The sequence below is a fragment of the Numenius arquata genome, chromosome 4, assembly GCF_964106895.1.
Source record: "Numenius arquata chromosome 4, bNumArq3.hap1.1, whole genome shotgun sequence".
Taxonomy (NCBI): Eukaryota; Metazoa; Chordata; class Aves; order Charadriiformes; family Scolopacidae; genus Numenius; species Numenius arquata.
In genome coordinates this window covers 50880939-50908128 of record NC_133579.1, presented here as the reverse complement: position 1 = coordinate 50908128, position 27190 = coordinate 50880939, and positions in this window count along the sequence as shown.

Here is a 27190-nt window from a genome sequence, read left to right as displayed (position 1 = left end):
ATTTATTTTCTGGTAATATGACTGTCAGTCGTGTAACTTCTTTAGAATTTCTTGGTTGTCTCATGAACACGCAATTAATATGGAATGGTGGATAAATTTGACTTGCTCTTGATTTACAGAGGAAGGGAAATAATTTTTGGCCTTGTTCTGTGCCATCTACAGAGTATCACTGAACTTAGTAATAATTGCTATATAATGTTCAAGTTCTTAAAAAAAATAATTTTAAAGCATTTGCTTTGATTCTTCAGAGCTACATGTATGTTTGTACTGGTTTTTTATTGTCCCAAGGTGTTACATGAAACTAAAAGGCAGTTTTTGCTTGTGAAATCATTTGGATATTATTTCTGTTGCTCATAGCAAAGTAAATACACATCTTAGTCCTGCAGTTCTGGCATTTCAGTCATCTTTCAAGATGTAAGCATGAGTCACTCAACATGACATTTTCAAATTTTCAGATCCTAGGCTCATCTTACTTGTATTTAAAACAAAAGCTCTGAATTTCTAGCTGCCTGAAAATATGAACAGATACTAGTTAAGGAAAAACAAAACAAACAACAACAAAAAAAAACCCTGAAAAAATGGTTCAAGAGAAAGAAGGCAACTTTGTTTAAAATCTCATATTTTAAATTAAAGCTTGTGATTTGTCCTTTAATTTATGAATATTTGCAATTGTCAGTATTGAATACTGAATTGAATTATGACTGCAATTAAAATATAACAAAATATAGTAGAAGGTTTTTTGCAAGAAATATGGGGTTTTTCTTGTTATAAAATAATAACAGTTTCAAGAAATCAAAGGAACTGCTGAGGAACAGTAAATGTATCATGTATGTCCTACAAAGGTAACTTCTAAAATCGCTTTGAATCCTTTCTGGAATGCACGTTTCTCATTAATCAACCAGGAGTGTTAGTCTAAAATTTTCTTTAAACCAGTTCCCTGATCTCTCTTTGACAAATTTCTCCACAACACTTAAGGTTTCTCATGTTGTTATTTCCCAGACAAGTGTAAAAGTAACAGCGATGAACAATCAATAATGACATCCTAGATAAAACAGAATTTTGAATACCTTTTAACTGCCTGCAAATAAACTATCTTCAGTTAGTTTTTAAGTCTAGTTTCACTTTAAGTCAAAATAAATACAGGCTGCTGCTAAAAGGGGAAGTTCCCTGCTCTCGACTGTTTTTCTACCTCCTTCCTGACCAGCACTACTGCCACTGTACAGCTCAGTGAGGGAACTGCCATTCCTGAATACTTATCTTTAAATTTGGCAGTGGTTGGGGAAGGAGGTGGAGGAGACTGGCTCAACAGCATCCTGCACTTAACTTAGCTCACAGTAATTGTGCTGTTCCCAGGAGCTGTAGTTTCCTAAAACATCAAGGTGCGAATAGCCAGGTGACAGTAAGTGCCCTAATTCTTGTTACAGATGTCCATGGGGTCTGCTGTCTGAACATGCTGTAATTTTTTTTCCTCCTGAGATGAAGTTTCCAAGTGCATGATTAGTTCCTGTATACCTACTACATGAAAAAAAAAAATGTATGGTGGAGAGACTCTGTGCTTGAGATCTTCATAACACTGTGCGTGCTGGTTTTCACTAGTAGATAGATTTTCAAGATGCAGTGGTGATTTTTAAGAATTCAAGTCCAAGTATGTTTTCATTGTTGCTGTTTATGCGATTTAAACTTTCATAGGTTTTTGGTGTTCAGAAAGCTTTGTTTGTTCCTGCTGGCACAGTGTCCTCTGTACTGGGGACACTTAACTCAAAAAGCAGAGAGCTTGCTAGACCAATAGATACAGAGGAGTAGTCAGATTCCCTCTAAGGCTCTGGCACCCAATGGGCAGTTTTAAAAAATCTCCATGCAGTTTTCTTGACAAAGAGGTCAAATTCTCCTGATGGGACTGGAGAGGCACTGTTCTTTGACATGAGTAGGACAGAGTTAAATTTTCCTGCTATTCCTAATAGGGCAGAACTCCCCATTCTTTTCTTTCCCAGAAAAATAAAAGATTGATTGTGAAGCTGTGCATTCATGTCCCTGTAGTATTCATTATATTGGCAGTCAGGAACTACCAGCATTCAGCAGGCATTCCATTTTTCTTTTGTGTTGAAGAAAATATTAGCAGATAACATTGCACTAAACCCCAGGCTTTACTGCTGTCAATTTAATACCCTTAAATATGAATCAGAGTCTGATTTCAGGGGCATTTTCATTAAGACCATTAATATAGTAATATAATCCCTCATTTATTGGTTCAAAAATTATATAGGTTAGTAATGTTGAGTCTTAAACTGTGCTTCTGACTTGGCTACCTAAATTCAGCTCCCCCAAAACTGTAATAATTAGTCATACATACAAATTCAGGTATACCTTATATAGATTGCTCAAAAGTTAACATTGTATGCATTAAAAATTGTTTAGATGATTTAGGCATTTTATGAAATCAATAATAATAGTGTTTTACAGAAGCATCGTTTCTGTACCATAGAAATCATGCTCAGTATATAAATGAGGTTAGCTGGGGGGTGGCCTCTTGCAGTCACTGCTCAGGATGGTGCCAATTTACCAGGCTGCGAGAGTGACTTGTGTCATTATTGTTATTATTGTTATTTTTCTTTTCTGATGTAGTTCTATTAAAATGTCTTTATCTCAACCCACGAGCTGTTTTTTTTCTCCTTTCCTCTCCTTTTCTCTCTCTTCTCCCTGACCATCTTGGGGGAGGAAGGAAGGTGAGCAAGTGGCTGCTGCGTCCTAGTTGCTGGCTGGGGTTAAACCACACCACCTTAGTATCATTTTTTTAAAAAAAACATATTATGAGAAGAGGACAAAATGAGTGCTATCTTTACCTCACACATTGTAAATAGTCAAAATTTCAGGCCTGAAAAAGCACAAACTGCAAATACAAACAACCTAGAATTTTGTACAATTAACCCATAGGGAGACACTGACCCATTGTGAAAGCAGATGATGAGGTAGTCTTGTGAAATGTGTAGCTATGAGCTCATACACGATGCTGAAGTGTATGTCCTCTCTTCACTCAAGTGTCCCAACCTACCTAGCAAGATGACATGAAGCACACCCTCATTTGAAGTCTTGTGACAGACATGGGGCAGTGATTTTAAGCAAGAGACAAGCAGTCACCAGCTACAGAGTGCTGCCTCCTCCTCTTTAGTAACTCACATACTAGGTACAATTCTGGCAGAGTCAGAGGCCATAAATATGGTCAAGGATCTGGAAGGATTGTATAGCAATGTGCTGACTGTTCATGCGTTCATTGATGATAATTTATTGGAGGAATATCTGAATTCAATGGGTGGAAAAAGTCACGTTACTGGCTATGTTATTAACAAATATGGCTTCGTTACTGATTCCTGATACTACTGATTCCCGGTAGTATGATATAGAGCTACAAACCTATATATAAAACCTTTGTTCATTTAAGCATCTGAGGAATTTTCTACAGTAATAATGATGCTTTCGGAGATAAAACGGCTGCTATTACTGTTTGTTTAAATCATCAATTTTAAATAGACTTTGTTTGGAATATCAACTTGGCACTTATTTTATAAATCTTGTTTGAACTGCAGATAAAATTCATTCTAGAAAGTCTGAACATGACCTCTGCTTACCCAGAAGTGACCTTTTCCTACTTTATACTTACATCAGAAATCACCACTAAAAAGAGCCACAAGGACCACGATTGAATTTCCTCTCTGTCTCTTTGAGGTATACATTCCAGTCCTTTATTAATTTTGTCCTGATTGATTTATTAGCATTTGCATTCACATTTATCCACTAGACCTTATTACCATAGAGGTTGCAGCAGCACCTGTTACAGTGGTAGAACAACCATTCCTACAAGAACTCCTTTCTTCACAGACCCAATATAATCACACTGTACCTTCTGGACAATGCTTCATACAAGCCTGGAGCTGTTTTCAAAGGCAATGCTTTTCAGAGTTGTGGCCCAGTCTTTTGAATGTGTTTCATGTTATAACTTCTCTTGTTTGTATACTGAGACATAAACTGTGTGCTTATATCCCACAGGTTAGGTGGCTTAGAATATCCTGTTACTGTCATCAGTCTCTACTGTTTTCCAATTACAATTGTTTACTGATGTGGTGGGTTGACCTTGGCTGGCTGTCAGGTGCCCACCCAGGTGCTCTTTCAGTCCCCTTCCTCAACAAGATGAGGTGAGAAAAGAAGATGGAAAAGTCTGTGGATAGAGATAAAAACAGGGAGATCACTGACCAACTGCCGTCACAGGCAAAACAGGCTTGATTTGAGGAAATCTGTAATACACTGCTGATACTTCTTCAGCGTGTTACAATACTAGAATCATCAAGGTGGGTAGATTGACACAGCATTTATTTTCATCATTAATTCCACACCAACCATAAATATTTGTGGTTAAATGATATCATCCACCATTTATGGTTCAATACTGTATATTCATGGGTACGCATGAAAATAATTTGTGAATATTCATAATCTGTTGGTTTCTAGCAGTGAAATTTGGAAACAGTAATGTTTAATTTGTATGAGAAACACAAAAACCATTATGAAAAATTATATATCGGTAGTCCAGAGTCTTATAGTGTTCTTCAAGTCATCCACTCAAAGTAAAATTTATTATTATTTGCTACATTTTGCATGGTATTGATCATTCATGATTTTTCTTAATACTATGGAGCTTGTGGATCTTTCTATAACAATCAAAAATTGTGCTGTTGAGCATAATCTCAGATATAAATAATGAAATAACCTTCCCTATCCTTTTTCTCCTCTACCTACTCTAATAAATGTATAATTCCAATCAGGTTTTTTATGCCTTTCTCCTTCTCATACTTCATCTTTAATATTATTTGAGGGAGGAGAGAGATTTATCTACAAATGTCCATGGTGCTAGAGGATGAAGCTACGGGCTCTTCATTTATTGTGGCGCTTTTTCAATTATCTGGACTAGGCTTGTTGTTGGGAGCTGTCAAAGTAACACAATCAGAATGTGAGAATGTTTAGCTGAGCATAACTAACATAGATAATGTTGAGCTCTATGGTCTATGCGAAGCATAATGCACTCAAGAGTTTTAATTGTTTCTAGTTCATAGCTGGCCTTTGAGATTTATTACTATTGTGATGTTGAAGTAACAAGCACTACTGAACATTCAGAATCAAATAAGAATATTGAAGGAATTCAATAAAGGAAATAATTACTAAAATTAATGAAGTGCTTAGAGTAAAATATAACTTCATTTGGCCATTTAATTCAGGAGGAAAAAGTAAATCTTCTTCTTGTAATGTTTTGCTAAGTAAAGTAATTACACTGTTGTATCACAAATATGCTTCATTCATCATTTTGTATTTATTTCCTGCATGTTTTGTCCCTGTTGAAAACAGTAATTATTTTCAGTGAAATAGATGCTGCAATTCAGTTAAATTTCTAAGAAGGTGGTAAACAGGTTATGCTGTCTACTCGGTAACATTAAGCAATTTTAATTAACACATTTTTTACTTCATTGAAAATTAGCAAAATTAATACAGAGGACAATAAGTGCCATTCAGAAGTAGTCAATTTACATGCAAAATATGAGTCAAGTATTGTAGTAGAAAACCAGTGAAAATAACATAGCTCTAACAAAATCAAATGTCTTCTATATAGTTGAAAGTGTTCATTGGAAGTGTAATAGGTTTTCTTCAAATAAATTATTTTTTATTAATTTACAAGGTCACACATATGACACAGAAGCATATACCCTATTAGCGTTAGTCTACATATTTTGCTTATGGCTTCCCATTTAGATGATGATTGTGAATTGCTTTAGGACTTTTATGCCTCTTACAAAAATTCTTGACAGATAGCCAAGAATCTGCCAGATTGCTTTTCTCACAGTTTACTTTTAAATAAAGGTTATATAAAAGCGAAGTATTTTTGCTATTGGTGTATATGCTGTCTTCCATCTTCCGTCTACAGATCATGGGAACAATTTTGCACAGTGTGATTTCCATTTCATCAGTTTGAAACAAATTTGCTGGTATCACGTGATGAACGGTCACATGTAGCATCATCCCTTCTGAGCTGTAATTCTGGTCCTGCTTTCCAGAAGTACTTCATCCCACTGTTTCTGTACCTGTTTGACTCTAACAGCATGTGTTAGGTCTGAAGGGCATATATCTTTTGTGACTATGTGTGGTTCCACAAAGCCTTCATTGCCTGGGGAAGGACAACCCTTCTTTCTGTCAATGCTTAGTCAGTAGACTGTTGTGCTTTTTTTTCCCCTGGTGGTATTAGTTTGTGATTATTCCTGAAATACATTTTTTCTTCACAGTGTTTGGTTTTGGTTTTATTTGGATAAGAACAGCACTTTACCCAGTACAGTTTTCCCTTTAAGTGGATCATTTTAATACTATCTTCTAAAGGTGCTTTTGCATTCAAACTCTGTTTCTGTAAACAGCAGCCCTGCTGGATTAGTTAGTCCCATTATGTATGAGCCTCTCAAAGTACCCAAGCAATATTAGTTTCTTGAACTTAAGCTTATATTTCATCTTATTATAGTCAATAGCCAGACCTCGTGTGCTACAGTAGTAAAGAATCTAATGTTTCTATGCAGTCTATGAAGTAGATTTGACCCATAATGCTCCATTTTTTAAAAAGCAGTTACAGATAAAATATATATTTTCTAAAGACTAACATATTTAAAATTTACTTAACATAAAGCAGTACCATCTTAAGTATGTGCAGTTACCTAGAACTCCTGTCAAAAAGATGAAGGAATAGTAGGTCTTGGAACATATTAGAGAAAAAAAAATATTCCTGATATGCAGAAAATGCTGCTGTGGAGAGGACAGCAGTTAGTGTGTGTCTGGGGATGCAGATTGTCCATATAATAACTTGCTATTCTGTACTGGTTGATTATAATTTGGCACTATTGGATAAAGCTTATGTTAGCCCACAAAAAAAGCATGGCAGATCTTTTACTTTTTTTCCTGTACTTAAAGTTAGCAAACTCTTTCCAGTAATGAAAATGGCAACAGGTTATTTTTATTTATTTGCCACTCTGGCTAAACACAGTTGGTCATTTTGTTGCTTTTACTCAGTGGTGTACTTTGGTTTGCGTCTGGACTTTGCACAGAACTGAAAAACTTTTCTAAAGCGAGATGAGCTTTGGTAGCATAAACAGCCGTAAATATTAACGAGTGCACAGATAATTCACCTTTCAGTTGTTCTAAAATAATTTTTATTAATACTTTCAAAAAACTTTAAAGTCTTACATTTTATTTTCAAATTGAAGCTGGCTTTTATTTAATTTATGCATGTGGTACTTGTGTAGTTGTTGAGTTAGTTGTTGAGTTTATTTATTTATTTAAAGATAGCATTTAAACATAAAAGAATGATTGCATTAAGCACACTTGTACTAACATAGTAACGCATGTGGGTTTGAAATGGTGTTTAAGTCACCTTAAGGATGCTGGCCAGTATGGTGGGGGGAAAAAATGACCAGGAGCAAATAAAAATCATGCCAAAAGTAGCTGTAAATAATGAAAAGTTAATAACAAAATGGACTTCAGTGCAATTGTCAGCAGACACGTACTAAAGGTTTAATTTAAAAAACTTGCTTGGTCACTTGCACAACATCAGAGAACATAAAACATTCTTTAATGATATTACTATGGAATTTCTTTCACAAACTTAAAAACTATACTAAAAGAGCAAAGGTTATGGCTATTATGTGGTATAGAAAGGAAGCAGCAAGGGCTGAAGACTAAATGAATGTGTCTGATGCACTTTCACTGCCAGAAGATTTGTTAAATACAAAAGAAGGTAAAAATCATCCACACATCTCTATGAACTGCATCTGAAAGATAAATTCCTTTCTAACCTCTAGTTGTCAGATCTGATGTTTAACTTTAGGAGGAACGGCAGCAAGCAAACACCGTTTGCTTGTTTGTTTGTTTGTTATAAGTACCTTTAGGAGCTAAATTGACTCATTAGAGAGTAAAATTCATTCCAGATTAAAAAAAAAACAACCAACCAAGCAACAGTGGAATCCATGCATCCTTGTATAATAAAAATACAGGATATTGTGTTCAACGTTCAATTCAGCAATTAAATAATATAGCCAAGTATTTAACCCTTAAGTTTTGGTAAGTGGATAGTACAATTTGGACCTCAATCAATGCAGTTAAATATTTAGTATCTTTAAAGGAATATTACAGTGCTCATCTTTTTGTTTTCAATCTAATGATCAGATACAATGTAACCCGAAATGCACATCTGTGTATATTTTGGCACATAGGAGAAGATAGATAAGTGTGTAACCAGGTCTCAGGTGGGTTTTTTTACTTTTTGGCAGGAGATGGGGAATGTTTGGGGTTTTATTACCGTGATGTTAAGATTGTCTACTTATAGGAGCTTTTAATGACAATTATAAAAGTACTTTGCAAGAAATTCTTGTTTTATTGAAAGCTGTGCCAGAATTTCATTTCATCTTTTTGCATGAGAGAATCATTGCAGTCAGAGCATGGATGTGATTTTTCCTAGCATAGATATTGCTTAAATCTAATGTCACTCTTTTCTAAAGACTTACGAGTTGTGTACTTTGGAGAAAATAATTTAAATCATTACTGGTTAAAACACTCTTGGACCTCTTACAGAATATAAACTGATTATTGACAGAATCCGGAGGCTTTATTTGTTTTTTGTAAGTGGCAAATTGTATTTTAAAAGTGATAAGCAGTGAGTATAAGTAATACATGATTGTATTCTCAAATGTAATAAGACAGACATCATATATAATATTGCTGAGAGAGGATTATTTGACTCTTCTTATTTCTGGTAATATTTCAGTTGAAGTATTATGTAGACGATAAGAATTACTGTTGCTAATAGCTGGTTGCAGCCTTTTCTGTTAAGTCTGCAAGGTCTCCAGAGTAGGACTTGCAGGTGTGCTTTGCCTGGATGTGCTTTAGACTTGCCTGAAGCTTGGTTTAACAATGTTAGCAATTGTCTAATAATCAGTTAACTGTTACCTAATCTTTTCAGGTTTAGTTCGGCATTACATGATCATGTGATGCAAAATATACTGTTAATAATCTAGTAACAAGCAGTTATTTCATTAAGAATGTCCTTTCTATGATCTGTGAATAAAAATGCAGGATAAAGGAGTACAGGTGTAAGATGATAGGCAGGAGCCCTCCGGTGAAGGCACAGGGTGAAAGCAGAGTCCCCAAGGCTATGATAAGCTCACCAGTGGGCCTTTTCTGATCATTTATGGAATGCAGACTTGGCAAAAACAGTTTTGGGAATCAGAGAGGGAACATAGAACAAGTAACAAGTGTATGTTTTACTTACATAAAGTAAGAGCTTTAGAGTGTACATTTGGATGTAATACAGAATTGTGGATCAGTGAAGAAATAAAGGTGTATAGCATGTCAGAAGTCATACAAAAATAATGCCAAGACGGCCTAGAGTGAGGAGGAAGAAGCCATACACCCATTCATATAATCCCAACAGGGCCAGGGGAAGGATGAGCTTAATACCAGCGACTAAGCTATAGAATACAAGGAAGGGTCTGTATATTAAATTTAATTGTGCTAATATCTTGGGAGCTTTTACGTAACAGAAGTCTTTTCTTTATAATAATTAAATCTGGGCTAGCAATAGTTAGTCGATCAGACTGTTAAGATTTCAGTTCAACTACTATTAAATTCTTGCCTTACACAGAGAGATTTATTTGGCCCACATACACTGTAGAAGTCAGAGTGCAATAAACTGGTGGAGAATGCAGACAAATAAGGCTATAAAATTTATATGAATTAGAGCATTATACTTCAGTTGAAAGCAAGTTGGAGACCACGCAGATGAACACAGTGAGAATGATGTTTACAAACTATCAACTGCTAAGAAAAACTTGAAGGAACTGCATTTGTTTGGTCTGGAGCAAAAAAAAAAAAATAAACCCTGAAAGTAGGACATCATAAGGATGTTTTGAAATGCAGGGATGGAATTAGTACTTCTGTTGCTGGTGCAACTGTATGTGTGCTCATAGTCACAGCATGTTGGTGCATAGCAACCCACTGAGAACTGCTGGTGCAGAAGAAATAATGATCAGTTGTTCTCCATGTTTACTGGTAACAGAACAATAAGCAATTAACTGAAATTTCAATGGAAAAAAAAATTATTTTGACATTAGGGAAAACATCCTAAGTGTGATAATAATGAACATTCATTCACGTTATCTAGAAGTTGGATGGAATGCTCTTTGCTGGAGATCAAAGTTTACCAAGTAGGCAAACTTGTCCTCCCTTGCCTTACTTGGTAAGTGTGTTGACTTACTAAATTCACTTCCAGTCCTATATTTTTAGATTTAATGAATGTATCATCTTATCTCTGTTTCACTGAATTTTTTAATTGATTACAAGCGGTGTTAGTTATATGGGTATTTTCATTTTAAACATAATTTTAAATTTTAGATTATTTTTCCCCCCTCAAGATGTCACTTTTACAGACACTGTCTATGTCTCATCAGCAGAAAAATGTAAAACTCTTCAAGTCAGATCTGCGTTTAGGTAACTAATCAAAATATTTTTTTTCTTCATATTATTTGATGACAGACTTCTGGTGCCAAAGTCTCATATGTTGTACCTTGTTTGTCTTTTGCAGATCTGTAAAACTTCAAAAAACAAATTCTATGCTTACCTTATAAATTTATCTCGCAATAAGGCACCCTGAAACCACACGTAATACTGCTTTGAGACAGATGATTTTTGAAGCAGTCCAGTGTTTTAAGTTGAACTCTACTTAGCTGAGGAAAAGGGCAGGAAAAGTTACGTCCTTTTTCTACTGTCTGTAATGTGACTAAGTCACGAATCAAGTCAGCCTGGTTTAAATAGTTCATTAATTCAGAGTTTTCAAAATGTCCTGCAGTCCACTCCCAAACCTAGCAGTCTGTTCAATGATTTTCTGTTGGTGCTTAAGCTTTTCAAAGCATCCATGCAGTTTATTACACAACTACGTAAAACCACATAATTTAGCACCTATCAGGTGGCAAACTGCAGAACCATGCAAGATACTGTGATAATTATGCATATCGGAGCACTTCAGCTTCACTTTACCCACTGTCTCCCTAGAACTTTTGTTGTCTTAGTTTTTATTTTTTCAATCTGCCAGAGATTATTTTTTTCTGCTGACAAAATTCAATAGAATTTTATTTAATGTAGATGTTTTTGTTTAATTTCTATTGACCTGAAAGGTATTATGTGGCATAAACTATCTGGTATGTTCTGATCCATTTAAATATAGAGGTTTTCAAAATGTAGGAGAAAGGAAATCAGCAGTAAAATATTTACTAGTAGCTTCCAGTAGGTCTGATTCAATGACACAATAAACTTAGAGTAGTAGTATTCACATAGACAGAATGAAGTTATTCTGATACTTTAATAGTGGATTTTCTTTTTTTTTTTTTTCATAAAAATGCCTAGTCATTGATCACACTGATTCATACTATCAGAGAGTTTTGTGCAGTTACCAGACATATTACAGAGAAATGCATTTACCTTAAGTAGAATGGGTTGGTTCAATGGTGTGAAAAAACAGTGGTGAAATAAACTGTAAAAAAATGTCAGTGTCTTCCTCTTTTAGTACACAGTACTTGCGTATCAGTGGAATCCTATTTATGGGTTGCTTCCATTCTTGACGTATATGATGAATAATTAGAGCCCTTAAGAATAAATTTTTGAACTGAAAGTTGTCCCTCATTCTTTTGGAAGAAGTCAAAAGGATTTTTTTCACAGCTACAATGACCGACACTTACATAAAGGGTGCATCAGCAGCTTGCGTCAACATCCACAAAGTAGCCTTTTAGTCTTGTTCATGTTACTTTTTCAAAAAAACTACACAAAAATGACAAAATTCTTGTCACATTGTTTTCTTTTTTATTAAGATTGTTTTCTAGGACAGGGAGCACTGTGCAGTATGAAAAAAGTACTTTCCTTTTATGCCTTAAAACGTCCCTCTTTTAATTATTTATTTAACCATTTGTTCCCTCTCATAAATATTAATGTTATTCCTGATAGTGACACCTCTCGAGAAATGCTGTGGTGCAACCAAGGTTCTTTGATACTGTGAAATCTTCTATGTGTATTTATGAAATAGCCAAAAAGCTTCCTATGGGGATGTGGGTAGGGGGAGATTTTATCCAAAGCAAAGGCTGATCATCCCTAGCACTTAGGGTCCAATTGTGAAAAAAGTTAAGGATCTATTTCTACAAAAAAGAGCACCAATTAAGAAATAATTGGGTAGAAAATAAGAAATATTTGCATATGAATACATGTGTATTATATGAAAGCATGTTAAAATTATTTATTGCTTTTATGCTTCTTCCTGAATAAATCACCATGAGATTGTTTCTTCAGAAATGCTTTAAGATGCCAGTCAAAAGTAAGGCATTGATTGATCTCTCCCACATAGTAGCGATGTATCTGGCCCATAAAAAAATACACTTTGCTAAAAACAGACTAAAACCCACAATAACCAATACCACCGCCCCCAAAACCCAACCACAACACTATTTTAGAAGTCTCTATTTTTAGAAGTAAAGAAAAGATTTAGTCATATTCAGTTTTTGTTGTGTGTTATTAGCCAACAATATCAATGTGGTGTGAAGAGACAGTAGATGAGAATCAGGTGGATGCATTGGAAAATTCCAAATCTACTAAATCTAGGAAAAATATGAATGAGTGCATATTCCAGAATTGCATAGATTGACTGTAATTTTGTTAGGAAGGCTGTTTTATTGTTTGGAGGGGGTTTTTTTGTTTGGTTTAGGGTTTTTTTTTATTATTATTACATGTTAAAAAAAATTAGAAATAATAAAAGTTCTCTCTGAAATAATTGTAATGAGAAAAATGAAGAAAGTAAAAATAAAATGTGTTTTTGGTACATCTCTGCTTTTGGGGATTCTTTTCTCCTTTACTTTTTAGTTTTGTATTCTGACATTTCTGCTTTTAGTTCATTGCTAGATCTGAGTTATGCTCATTATTTATGGCAGATGTGTATCTTTCAATATGATTCTGAAATTTCAGGTATATGAAAAAAAACAAACCTAAGTGTAGACTGGGAGTACTAAGGAAAATTTTCATGACTATATGAAATAAATATTTGAGACCCTTTGCAATCACTGTGGTATTCATGATTCCAGGTGTTATTTGGAGATAGACATTCAGTTCCGTTTTAAGGGAGAAGGCAGATGATGTGCCTGATTTCTGGAAGCTCTGTGAGATACAAAGATTTTCTTGATATAACAAGCCCGTGACAGAAAAAAGCGAGTCTCTCCTGTAGTTAAATCTCTCCTTCATGAATGTGTTAGTTTGCAGATACTACAGGTCGTCAGTTAAGAGAGATGAACTTTGTTGTATTATTATAGTCTCCATTGCTTCAGCTTATGGAATTTCTGTGTACTAGCACTTTTTAAAAAATTATTCTTCATTGTTTCATTCATATAAACAAGCTTGTAATTATCTACTAGAAAGGTAATTTATTATGATAAAGAAATAATTACATACTTTCAAGCTGCATGGACACAATGGTGGTGAATATCATATTTCATTTTATTCAAGTCAAGTATTTGTCTTCACTTATTCAAAATTCATGCCTTTTGTGGTATTTTATAATGATTTGTGACTCCAAATAGTAATAACATTTGCACTTGAATTATATACATAGGATTTATTTTGTTCTAGCCTTCACATCATTTTACAGTTTGGGCTTTTCACTGGCGGACAGAGATTAGCTATACTTCTCTATTATTGATTAAAGTAATTACAGTTTTTTCAAATCTTAGTTGGTTGATGTTCATTTTGGCAGAATTGAGGGTAAATTAGATCTTGGTCTTATTTTAAACATCTCTGAAAACTGTCAGGTGCAAATTCAGTGCCCTCTTTTCTGAGTGGTTATTCATTAGGGGTTTATGTTTGTTTGTTTTAATCTTGAGTCTGTTTTTCTACTGAAATATTTATAATGCTGTTCTGGGGCTCTTCTCTTATCAGCCCTGTGAACGATACATTCTCTAAGTGGCAGTACTGTATGTCTGCTGGCTCTGGTGTTCTCCAATGATTTCTTCAATTCTTGACTTCCAAGTACTTGTGTGACTATGGGATGAAAGCAAGCAAAAACATCTCCCCATCTAAATCCATTGTGCTACTTTCAGTACACCTTGCAAAAGAGAGCAATTACAAAACTCCAAGTTCTGTTTTAAGTGTTTTACAAGTTGTCTTTTCCTAAGTTGATTATTTTAGTGCTTTGTGCTCTGGACTTTTTGCTAAGCCACTTCACAACCGAGTATAGACATTTTGATTGTTAAGCTGAAATGTTTAAAATAAAAAATAAATGGGTAAGCCACTCCTCTGCAATGAAGTGAAATTTTTGTTTTCTCTTTTCTCCTAGCTTAAGGAGCTATCATTATTTTGTGGGTTTCACTGGTAATGGTGTGATCAGTGTTCAAAAAGTATTATTAACGTACCTGTTCCTTGTTAATATCTTTTTTTTTTTTTTTTAATAGAGGAATAACTTAATTTTCTTGACTTATGCCGAAGCTTATGCAAGCCTTTACCCACAATTGAGAAAAATCAGCTAACTGCATGCATATTTTAGAAAGTAAATACTTTGGATGCAGGCTATTTTAATTTGTTTTGCTTTGTTTGAAAAGATTTACTTAACTCTAATTCTAGTGGAAGGTATTTTAATGCTGTCTTTTACAAAAAATGAGAATACTTTTTGCTGTTCAGCAAGATCTGTAAAGTATAGCAAGGATGAAAAGCAAAGCTGACTGAAGACAACACTTTACTTTGATCCATCGGCTTATATTTGTTTACTTTCATCTTCCAATTTAAGTGGTGTTGTTTTTGAACTCGGTGGTTTGACCGTCAACTGTGAAACTTCTAAGGGAATCCAAATGGATACATATTCCTACAAATTACCTATTATCACTGCAGAATTTTTACTCTTTCTGTGTCCCTTGTGGCTGTACCAAGCTTTAATGCAATACTCAATTACTGTCTAATAATGACTCTTGAATGGTCCCTAGTCAAACCCAAGTATTCTTTTATGTGACACTTACAAATTAACTTACCGATTGAAATAAATATATGCCATTAAGCATTTTACCTTTAAATTGGACTTGAATTTGATCATTTCATTTACATAACAACCACATTAATGACAAGAAAATATTTTTAAGGCCCTGTAAGATGTTTTTATCCAACTATGAAAGAACTGAAAGTAACTAGCTCTCTTCTAGAAAATTCTTATTCCAAATAGCAGATATTCAATATGAAAATATTTTCATTTATATTTAGAAGTGTTTAAAGACTATGGGAACAAAATATCAGTTACAACTGTTCAGAAAGACCTGATCATAAGTTTAAAAATTTTTCATTTTCCCTAAACATGAATATAAACAAAAATGTCAGATATAACTGGGAGCAATAAAATGAAGTCTTGATGATTAACTTGGTATAACTCCTATTTCAGGTTAAATGTAGCAAGGATTTACACAAAGTTGACTTCTTTTCTGATAACTAAAAGGAAATTCTAGAGATCTAGAGACCTCTACTTCAGCAGTGCATTTAATAGTGATGCACCATAGGAAACAATTAGTGAAATATAGTAGAAAATACATGTTATAAAATGGATAGAAGTGGCTAAACAGGCAATATGTTATGTTTAAAGAAGAAATACTTGTCTGAGGAGACGTTAATATCGTTGTTACTGATTTAAGAGTTCATTAATATTTTATTTTAATGACTGTGTCCAAAAGAAGATGTGATATTTTGAGAAATTGTAGAAGTATGGCTTAAGTGATGACCGTAAGGCTTGAAACAATCGAAGTGTAATGAAATAGGGAAAAAAAATGCAAGTCCTGCTTTTGAAATTAGAAACAATCACGTTTTTTTTTAAAAGGGAGTTTTATCAGTAGATAAAGGTGGAGAAAGATAATACTTACCTGCCTGTCCAAGTAAGATGTCACTGGCCCTATATTCAGGAGAGCTGTAGTTGTAAAAATGGTAATCAGATGAATAGAAAGTCTCCTTTTCTTGTTGACACTTAAATTACCCAGCCTAAAAAAACTATGGCAAAGGGGCAAAATAATTGCTCTCCTTTCATATCCTGAGTGGAAGAGAAGAAATACAGTAAGCAAAAGGCCTGAATTGGACAAGAATAAACTAAAGTTTTAAATTAAGACTAAGATCCTAAAGCAACTTACATAGGAGAAATAAAGGAAAGTAGCTCAACTAGTTTGAAAATGTAGATTTGTAATCAGCAGAACATGGTCATGACCAGAGAGATTCCTTTTCGTGCCAAGCTCCTAAGTAAATCCCGCTCTTCATGAGCTCTAGCTTAATGAATCGGTGTGATTTTGGTTTTATCCTATGTTATTCATACATTCAATGTTTAAGTTTATTAATACATTTCTTCCAATATATTTAAGAAAATACTCTCTCAGTTAAGTGTCACTGTAGGAGAAAAGGATATCTGTTATAAGAGATTTGAAGAATTTCTAGTTCTCATTATGGATGCAGAATATCATTATACTGTCTCAAATGTAAAGACTTTGTCTGTTGTAAATCTCTTAAGAGGCAACTTATGTGCAACTTGCAGTGACATAGATCCACTGCATTTGGTCTACTACGTGTAGGGGATTTAACATTCAAATGTATAGGAACAGCAGGTATGACCCTGTATATAGATTTGAGTACTGGTGCATGTATAGAAATAATCAAAACCAAAGAACCCCAAAAGTTTGGAAGTTTTTCAGTGCCTCTGTGACCACTTTGTAAACTGATTATTGCAGCAGTGGGTTTGTTTTTCAGGAGGTAACTCTGAGGACTGCCTTTTACCAAAGGTATCTAAATATATGGGCAGACACCAGAAGTTCTCCATCCACTTCTGCTAACTTTCATGTCTCTTTTGAGTTGGTCACCTGAACTGTTCTTTTGAAAACACATTTAATTGATATATTCATCTTAAGGCATGTAGACACATTTGAAAATAAGGTCTTCAGGCACAGTAATAAGAATATTATACATAGCTAGGAAGGTAAATAGATGTTAAACTTGCTTTCCTTCAGTATTAAAAAATACTTTGAAAACTTTGAAAGTAAATGTTATTGATATCAAGACAAGATAGAACGCTTGTTGAAAGGAAAGTATCAATAAGTAGTTGGAGAACAAGATACTGTCGGAAGAGGGAGTGCTGTGTTTTAGGTCACTAACCTTGGGGTGTTTTAAGGTTGTGAGAATGTCCCACTGGATTCTGGTGTCCTGTGGCTTTCTCTAAAAGCAGGAAGAAACTGTGTCTGACTCAGCATTCAAAATCTGAATCATTTTTTTTTATGAAGCACAGAACTATTTAACTTTGTTTTTCTCTCAAACAAAATAATCCTAACGCAAAAATCCTAATGCGATTTCATACGTCAGGATATACTTAATGCCAAAAAAATCCAACCATAAAAAGTAATTATTTTTCCTTTAAAAGATCTCCTGTAAACAGAATAAACCTGTCCATATATTTTGGTTTCAAGCTTTAAGCATGAAAGAAGTCACCATTACACCAAAGCGTGGAACATATTTGTGTAATTCAAGGGTTCTTTGGATGTTTTGGGGTTTGTTTATGTTGAGGTTTTTTTGGTCAACTAAATCAAATAATTGGGTTGCAGCATAAGCAAAGCCTTGTATTTATTCTTTTAACAAGAAGGCCTTTATACTAATGATTTATTCTTTTGTTCTTAGTTAGTGTGACTATTGCCCTCTGACAAATAACCCAGGTACACAGAAAGGTTATGTCCATTTCCTGAAGTTTTCAGCGCACTGGCAGTTATTGCTTTGTTCTGTCACTGGAACTTTTTTTTCATCTACAAAATTCAAATGCAAATAATAGCAGATTGTTATTTAGAGGGAATTATGCTGCTTCATTCCATTTCCAATTTTGGTCATGTATTGGTTTTACATGTGAATTGCTGGTGGAGGGTGCTACCCCCCATTCCCCATCCCCTGTGCTGCTCAGGGAGAGGCAGCAGAGGAGTCAGGAGTGAAGATGAGCCTAGGGAAAAAATGGGGAGGGTTGGAATGTATATTGGCTTTTTGTCTTTGTGTGTCACCATCCTACAGTATTTTAATTGGCAGTAAGTTGAAATTGCTTTTCCTCAAGTCCAGTCTGTTTCACCCATCACAGTAATTGGTAAGGGATCTCCCTCTATTTATCTTGACCCACAAACTTTTTTTAATCTTATTTTCTCCCCAGTCTTCTTGAGGAGGGGGAGTGAGAGAGCAGCTGGGTGAGCATCTAGCAGCCAACCAAGGTCAACCTGTCACAGGTCATCAAGACAGAAAAATATCTGATTGAATTTTCTGGCTTTGGCAATACATTGAAATATAATTAAATTCAGTAATATATATTGCATGCATCTAATTATTCAGGAGAAACAGAAATGTTAGGCACTGTGGTATCTTTAATGACCATCAAGGTCAGAGTTTGGTTTCCTTTGTTTATTAAATATCTGAAGGAAACACAATGAATTTCTTTCCACTCACTGTTACCTTTTTCTCTGAAGTCCCAGTCACTTAAATCCCTGTCAATACTAATGATGACAGAGTAGATTAACTCTTCCAGTCTTTTACGGTGCAGCTGCCTGGGAGTAGCACGTGAAGTTCAAAGCTGCTTTTTCTAGAGGAAGTACACTGAATAACCCATTGAGAGCCACTGGAAAGTCTGCTGAGTGCAGCAGCGCTACTCCTATGGACAGCTGCCGCTTGCCACTTGTGGCCTCTGCAGGCTTTGCTAATTTATCTGAATGAGCTATGCAGCCTTTCGCTTGAGAAAAAGTACATGGGAATCTACTATTAGAAATGGCTTTTATACATAACAAACAGACATTCACATAAGAAGCAACAAGCAACAATATATGACCTGAAATATGGCTAAACTAATGCTTCTTGAATAGAAATAAATTCAAACTAATTTTCATGAGGACAGAAGCTAATCCTGAAGGTCATGAGTTTATCACCAGTGACAAATGAGAATAGAGATACTATATTCTCTACTTGAAGTAAGCAGAAGGAATACAGTAATAATAATGACTTGCTTTGTGTTTTTATTCCTATTTGTCGAAAATACTTCATTGAAAGGCTGAAGGAAGTTCTTAAACAAGATGTCCACATTGACTGAGATGTATCATACCCTATAATTACTTTAAATGCTACTTAATGGCTATTTAACATGCAAATTCAACTTTTTAAAAAATTCTATTGCTTTAAATGTTGATGTGAATAATATAAAGATATTTACTGTTACCAAGTAGTCTGGTCTCACTACCTAATTTTCTGTTACAGAACATTAATTCTCTTAATGTGACAAATGTTATACTCTGCTGTATTTGAAAAGAGTCAGTTTGCATACAGAGAAAGTCCCCCTGTAACAGACTTGCCCTGTACACACACTGTGTACTAATGTCTTATACAACTGTGTCACTATCAATATAATAATAATAATAATTTTTCATGTTAAAATTAATGTAAACACTTAAAAAAATGGCCATCTTTTTCCTTCTGTATTCATATTTCTTCAGATTGTAACAAGCAGCATAAAATAATCTCTTGCCATAATTTCCGCCCTGCAAGAGTTACATTTCATTTAGCTGTCAGTTCTTCTTGTTGAGGAGCAAGGATATTCTGAAAAAAGGCTGTTACAATCCCACCTCACACAGAAGAATACTAAATCAATAGCAAGAAAATCTGGACATAAATGAGTGGAAGCATAGTGAGTGAGAATATCTGATCTGTTGGCCTTTGGAAAGGAAAAAATCATTTGTATTGGACAAGACTGACAGCACAAAAGGAGTTGTAAGTATCAGATATAGCTGGGAAATGATACAGAACTCTTTAAATGCCATCAACAGGATGGTTGAGTTTGGAAGGAAAAGTGGGAACTTGTTAACTAGGTATTTTTTTAATGAGAACATCAGACTTTATATATGAGAAGATGGAACAGTTGAGGTGCTGGGTTTTGTTTTCTTCTATTAGCGAACCAAGGAATGCATTCTGACATTTCCTTTCAACCCAAAATCTACTGAAAAAATACTTTTCTCTGTGGCACCTGAGATAGCTGTTAAATCCTTCAATGCTATTAGGTATCTTTTATTTTTGAAGACAATCCTTATTTCATTCATCCATTACACAAATAAGAGAAAGCTGTATTGCTTAATCAAATCTTTGAAGAGTGACAGTGAACACTGTAATTGTTGATTGAGACAGGTTTTCTGCATATAATTATGTCTGAAGTAACTTATTTTTAACAAAACATGCAATTCACAAAGTACAATGAAAAAAAAAAAACCAAAAGAGAGAGAATGTTCTCATTTAGCATTTCCAAAACTAAACAATTTTTACACGTGAAATAAAATTGTGGTAGTGGCTTCAAGTTTTACTCTTTGTCTCCTAAAATGCATTTTTTTCCTTCGGAGTGCCTCATTTTGCACTTTTTACCTCTGAAGGACATGGCATGCCAGGAAAGAAACTTCTAGAAGATTAATACATATGTAACCAAGAAATACTTTCCTATATAAGGACGCCAAGCTCAGTGAGTAGTGTGTGTGTGAGAAGAATTTTAAATGTGGGTAGCAAGTCAGCTTTTCCTACCAGACCCTGGAAGTTTCTAGGTGAAGGTCGTATCAGAGTTCTTTGCAAATTTTCTTTCAGGCTCAGCATCATATCAATGAAGAAAGATGCTACCCTGTATCACTCTTACGTGATCTGAATATTTTCCAGGTACTGAGGAGAATGTAGAAGGAGGGGGTTAAAGCCATACAGTAGAACCGGGAAAAGAAGTGAGCTTGGCTTGAACTGAAGATAAGGACTTGGTGAAAGTATCAAAGAACGAATGAATTAGAGGACTCTCTCCAAAATTGGTGGAGATTGATGCATACCCTAAACTAGCCGCATTGTTTGTAGACTGAAAAAGCTAGCTTGTGATGCAAAGACGTGGGAATAATGGAGGAGGGTACTATAAGTTTTTACCTGTCCTGAAGGACTTCTGAATAAAAGAGTCTGAGCTACTTTGCTGTTTCCCAAGAATCACTTGCTGATGTTTAGATCACCTTGTGTCCTCGACCTCAAATAGTGCTTACAAAGTAGCTTTAAAATCAAAGATTCCTTTGAGTCATCAGAAACTTCAAGGAGAAGTGTTTTCAACCCTTAAATGAAATGAAAAATTCATTTGAAGTGTGTTTTCCAGTATATTTATTCCATCTAGTGGAATAGTAATTAGGATTGCTTTTTATGATCAGGCTTTTTATTTTATACTGCATGTTTTGCACAGCTAAGTATTTGTGTGATGGAATACAGGCACACACTATGCTTTATATTATCTCACCACATAAAAGATGTTCAGCACTGTGATCCTGAGCTAAAGTGGAACCCAAAACTTACTCAATTTTACTTAGTTAAGTTTCATTCCAAGATGAACCATTCCTCCCTCATCTTCCTTTCCATCTATCTTCCCCCTCTTCCCTCTCTTTTATCCCCTAAAATGAACAATAAGAAACTTCAGGGATTTGTTGTTGTTGTTGTTGATGTTTTGGTTTGATTTGGTTTTGGTTGGGGTTTTTTGGGTTTTGGTTGGTTGGTTTTTGATTTTTTGTTTGGTTTTGTTGTGTTTTTTTGTTGGGTTTTTTTTTTTGTTTTTTTTATTACTGGAAAAAGACTTTGCATAGATCAGTTGAGAAAACAATAACTTCTGCAAGGCTTTTTCTGTGCTTTGTCTAGAAAAAGTCTGCATTACGGAATATAAAATGGAATTAGGTAATCAAAATAATTCTGGTGTAACTTTTAAGATGCAAAATGGTGAAAGATTAATTGTTTCTAAGAAATTAAGAAATTATTTCTAAGAAATTATTTCTAATTTTCTAAGAAATTAAGAAATTATTACAGAAAATAAGTATCTTCTGGAGACACAATAAAGCCGTATAATAGTGTGATCCACAATCACTGGAACAGATTATTTGATTAAGATGGCAAAACAACTGAGATTTTTTCTGACATGTATCTGTGAAAAAAATACCTTCTGCTGGTGGTGGATGTGGGAGCACACTGGTTCCTCTTTCAGTTGCAAAAATTATGATAGATTTGGCTGAAAAAGAGCGTATTTTTCTTTCATATCACTGATGTTACCAATAAAAGTATCTAAATATTAGAGACTACTTTATGTTGGAATATATCTGAAAAAAATGAAGAGAGCAGTAAAAGCATAGAGAAAATATGAAAAAAGATTTACGATCAAAGTATCCAACTGATATGTTTAACTTTGTGAGAAATTGCTCCCTATATAAACTACTGGAGAATTATAATGAATATTTGCTTACAGTTAATTGCTTAATTTCTGTACTGCGCAATAAAGTACAATAGAGATAACTCATCATTTGATCTTGAAGGTTGTGTAACTAAAGTTTTCAATCATTTTTTACCACCTGCCAAAACAGTTTTAGAATTGCAGGAGATATTTCGTTTTGTTAGCATTGAATGCCAGGAAATAATGAAGCATGCCCCCACAAGATGATTATACTTTGCAGCTGAAAAGATTTTAAAATATATTGCACATACTGGAAGTTATATTTGTTCATTAGAAGGTACTTGCCCAGAGACTGTATTGGCAATGGAGTAACTTTCTTCTTCTTTTTTTTGACTGTCTTTTAAAATTAGGAAAATTTTACCTTTCTAATTATTACTAAAATGTTAAATACTGTGAGTTTCAGTAAAGGTTGTAGCCATGTTTCAGAAGATAATGTGTTACCAAAAAAAACCCACAAAACAACCCTCTTTTCCATACTTTATAGATAGGATACTTTCCAATAAATATATCACATTTCAAGTTAGTGAAAATATTTCTTTATGCAACATGTAAAATAGTCTGTGGGAGTCACCATCACAGGCAATAGCACCTAGTAAATTTCTAAGTATATTTATATGAGAACATGTGTATGAGTTAAAACAAAAAAACTCTGCCAGTCTTTGTGTGGAGAGTGGTAAATTCATGCATCACTGGTATTTAGAAGACATTTCAGCTGTAGAACTACATGTGGCTGTTGGATGCATTATGGGCTCCTCCCAACCATTGCCTTCTGAAACCATCCTGTATTATTAATTTTCTCTGTATTATGTGTGTTATTGATCTTTCCTATATGGCTTGTCTGACTTCCCAGCTTTTATGGAAATTATGGAAGTAAGCGTTAGAATTGGTACTGAGTGAACTAGATAGTATCTTGTATGAAATGGGTTTTTGCTCAGTTGATTTATTAATAGATTGAAGTTCTTACAAGAGGAATAAAAAATGACCCCTAAAACAGACCATGCACAACTGACGGTAGTTATTTCTTACTATGGTCTTACACAGATAGAAAAGGTGTTGGTAGATTTAAGAGAATTAAGTGGTTTTTGCTCTGTAACTGACAAGTTGGTGTTTACAACAGAAAACCTAGGAATCATATTTCAACATTATATGTTTAAAGATGGAAAATCATAGGACAAATATTGGAAGATATATTTTCTATGTTAAGAATATCACAACATATTATCAGTCTTGTTTTGTAGATTGTCAGATACCTACATTCAAAAAGATCCAGCATTTACATTGTGACATGTTGTAAATTAGCAAAATGGATGACCTTGCAAATATTAAATTGAAATTCAGTGATTTTGAGGTTTGCACTTGGTAAAAAGCACAGCAGGAAAATTTCACTGAATTTCACTGAATTTTTTTTTTAGAGTTGGAAGGGACCATAGAGATCACCTAGTCCAACTCCCCTGCTGAAGCAGGATTGCCCAGAGCATGTTACTCAGGACTGCATCCAGGCGGGTCTTGAAAATCTCCAAAGAAGGGGACTCCACAACCTCCCTGGACAGCCTGTTCCAGGGCTCTGGCACCCTCACCGTAAAGAAGTTTTTTCTCATATATGAGTGGAACCTCCTATGTTCCAGCTTGTGCCCGTTGCCCCTCGTCCTCTCACTGGCAACCACTGAAAAGAGTCTGGCTCCCTCCTCCTTCAACCCACCCTTTAGATACCTATAAGCATTGATAAGGTCTCCCCTCAGCCTTCTCTTCTCCAGGCTAAAGAGTCCCAGCTCTCTCAGCCTTTCTTCATAAGGGAGATGCTCCAATCCTTGAATCATCCTCGTTGCCCTTCGCTGGACTCTTTCCAGTAATTCCCTGTCCCTCTTGAATTGGGGAGCCCAGAACTGGACGCAGTATTCCAGTTGTGGCCTCACCAGTGCGGAGTAGAGGAGGAGAATGACTTCCCTTGACGTCTCTGTAATGAATTAGTTTTGGAAGGATTTGTTCCTATCATTAATTTATATAGCCTAAAGATGTAAGGGGCATCTGATTAGTTAGTTTTCTTTAATGGTAGAGGTTGCACTGAAGAGGAAATAAATAGCAGTTTTCCAGTCACTCTTCCCCAAGCCTGTAACATGGCATGGGGTTGCTGTGACCCAAGTGCAGGTCCCGGCGCTTAGCCTTGTTAAATCACATACCATTGGCCTCGGCCCATCGATCCAGCCTGTCCAGATCCCTCTGTAGATCCTTCCTACCCTCAAGCAGATCAACACTCCCGCCCTACTTGGTGTCATCTACAATCTCATCTTTTCCAGTTTCGGCACTGTGTTTGATGTCACTTCGTGTATGGCTTCATCTTTTTTGTGTCTTGTCTTTCTCTTTCATTAAGTAATAGAGTGGTAGACAAATAAGAAATTACTTTAAAAAAAAATGGAAGAAAAGTAACCTCTGGGGGTTTATCTTTGATGTTCAACATGTACCTGACTGTCTCCCAGTGGAGCAGCTCTGTCAACAGCCCAGTTTCTACTGCTGTGAGATTTGCCTTCTCCCTTGAAGTGCTAGATACGCACTTACAAGGCCTTATAGTGTCTCTTGATGAACTTTTGCATTTGCTCTTCACCAGCGCTACCCTGCCCTACTGTATGCAGTTGAACGTGGTTTTGCTTACTTCCTCAGTTAGCTGCTCTCACTTTACAAAGGATCACTTTATCTCTGTGGAAAATGAACTGCTTGCACCAGGCATACATGCATGCCATTTGCCCATGGAATAGTGTTCATACATGTGATCGTTGGTTAAAAAAACAGGGATCACCCTGTCTCTAGCTGTACCTGCATTTCTTTAGTGTAAGGAGCTGGCCCATTGCTTAAGTGTCCTATCTGTTTGTGTTCAGGAAATCCACTTAAGCCTCCTGTTTGTAGCTTGAGAGGTATAGCATTTTCGCGTTTCTTCAAGTAAAATTTTGAGGTGGGCATTCTTTAATTTTCTGCAAGAATGATTGCATTGGTGTGAGTATATGACTGACTTCTGTGACAAAATGTTCATGTAACATTGCAGGCTGTCCTTTGGAAATGTTACTTTTACTATTTTATCATATATCTCTGAGAGCGTGCTATATTCTGAATTAATTTTCCAAATATAAGTTGAATAATGCATGTGCTTCACAATATGGCAATGCAATATTATTCCAGTATCTTCTTCGCATAACTGCATTTTATTAAATTTAACAAAAAAGTGTAAAGTATCTATTCATCTATCCTTTTGTTCAAAAAAAGTAACACCAGGAGAGTTTACTACATTAGACTTCAAAGGATTTTATTCAGAGCCTCAAATAATTAAAATTTAAAAGGTGAAAGCAAGCCTTTAAAACTATTTTGTGATGTTAGTATTTAAATAAAATAGTGAAAAGATTTTGCTGGCCATTCTTATTGTATAGAAATAAAGAGAGCAATATATTCACAGTGAACATGTCAAGTCTGGGTAAAGTGATTGTGAAGCTTTCGATAGACAGCAAGAGAAATTTCATTTTTTAATTAGAGGGTTGGAATTGGTGTCATAATTGTATATTGTTCTGACTGATTATTGATATTTTTACTGCCTCTTGAAAATATAATAATATGTTTAAAAGGAAAACTTCTCAAGTGATTGAGAGGAGGACCAGGGGACTACCACCTTCAAATTAGAAGTACTAAAACAGAAATTCAGTTGATTTCAGCTTCAGCTAAAACTGGGAGCTAATTCTAGGCTTGATATAAAGTCCTGTGAAGAATTTATGATCAAACTGAATTCAGGGACAGAATTCCCATTTACTTAATCTGTGTTCAGGTTTCTTTTTCTTTCCTATATATCAGTTGAAAGAAAATGTAATATAATCAACTTTATCCTTTTGTTCCTAAATACTTAGCATTTTGAGAGAGCTAAAAGAAATCAGTAGCAGGTACATCAACAGCTTTTAATGACCAAGAAGTTTTATTTTTCAGTCCATTGTTCCTGTCAGGTTTAAGTAAATATGTAATAATAAATTCTTAAGGAGAAATGAGTGCTTGGGAGTTGCAAGAGCAGGGCTGCTCCACAAGGGAGGATAAGCTGGGAACTTGGCACCCAGGGAACTAAGTAGGGCCATCATGGACAGGGTACAGTCCTGCAGTACGCAAACAGGACTGAACTGGGGATGGTGACAGGACCTGCCAACAGTCCCAGGTAGGCGAAGTGATAAGCCACAGCCAGGATCCGGTCAGAAACAGCAAGAAGCAAGGCCAGAGGTAGGGCTGGAGACAAAGCTGTCCTCAGTGGAGGTCCAGGGTCTTTACAGGAAACCCAGTCAGTGAGCCATGCCGCAGGAGACGGGACCAAGGACCAGGCACTCCTGCAGCATCACTGGGTCAGGGACTGACAGCCCTGAGTACTAAAATGGGGTCTTGGGCTGTGGGCAGGGTGAGGGGAGGCTCATAAGAACAGGCAGTGACAGCCAGGATTGGCAGTGCCCTCAGGGCCATGACACTAAGCCTCTGACAGTTCCATTATTGAATGTGAGGCTGAGTAGTTTTATAAAGTACTTGTTTGCATTAAGTTTGCATTAAGTACTTTTCTTTCTTGAAAAAATGCTAGGATAACTAGGTCCACTGAATCATTTACATGACAAACTATTGTAGAAACAGAACAGTTTAATTAGGGTTTCATATTGCATATATTGTTTAACGTGGGTTTTTTTAATAAAATGTTTCTGTCATGTTTTGTAATAGGAAATATATAGTCTCAAATTTAATCAGATACTTTCCTGTGGTTGCTAACAGTTAAAATGGCATTTTATGAGAGTAGTAACT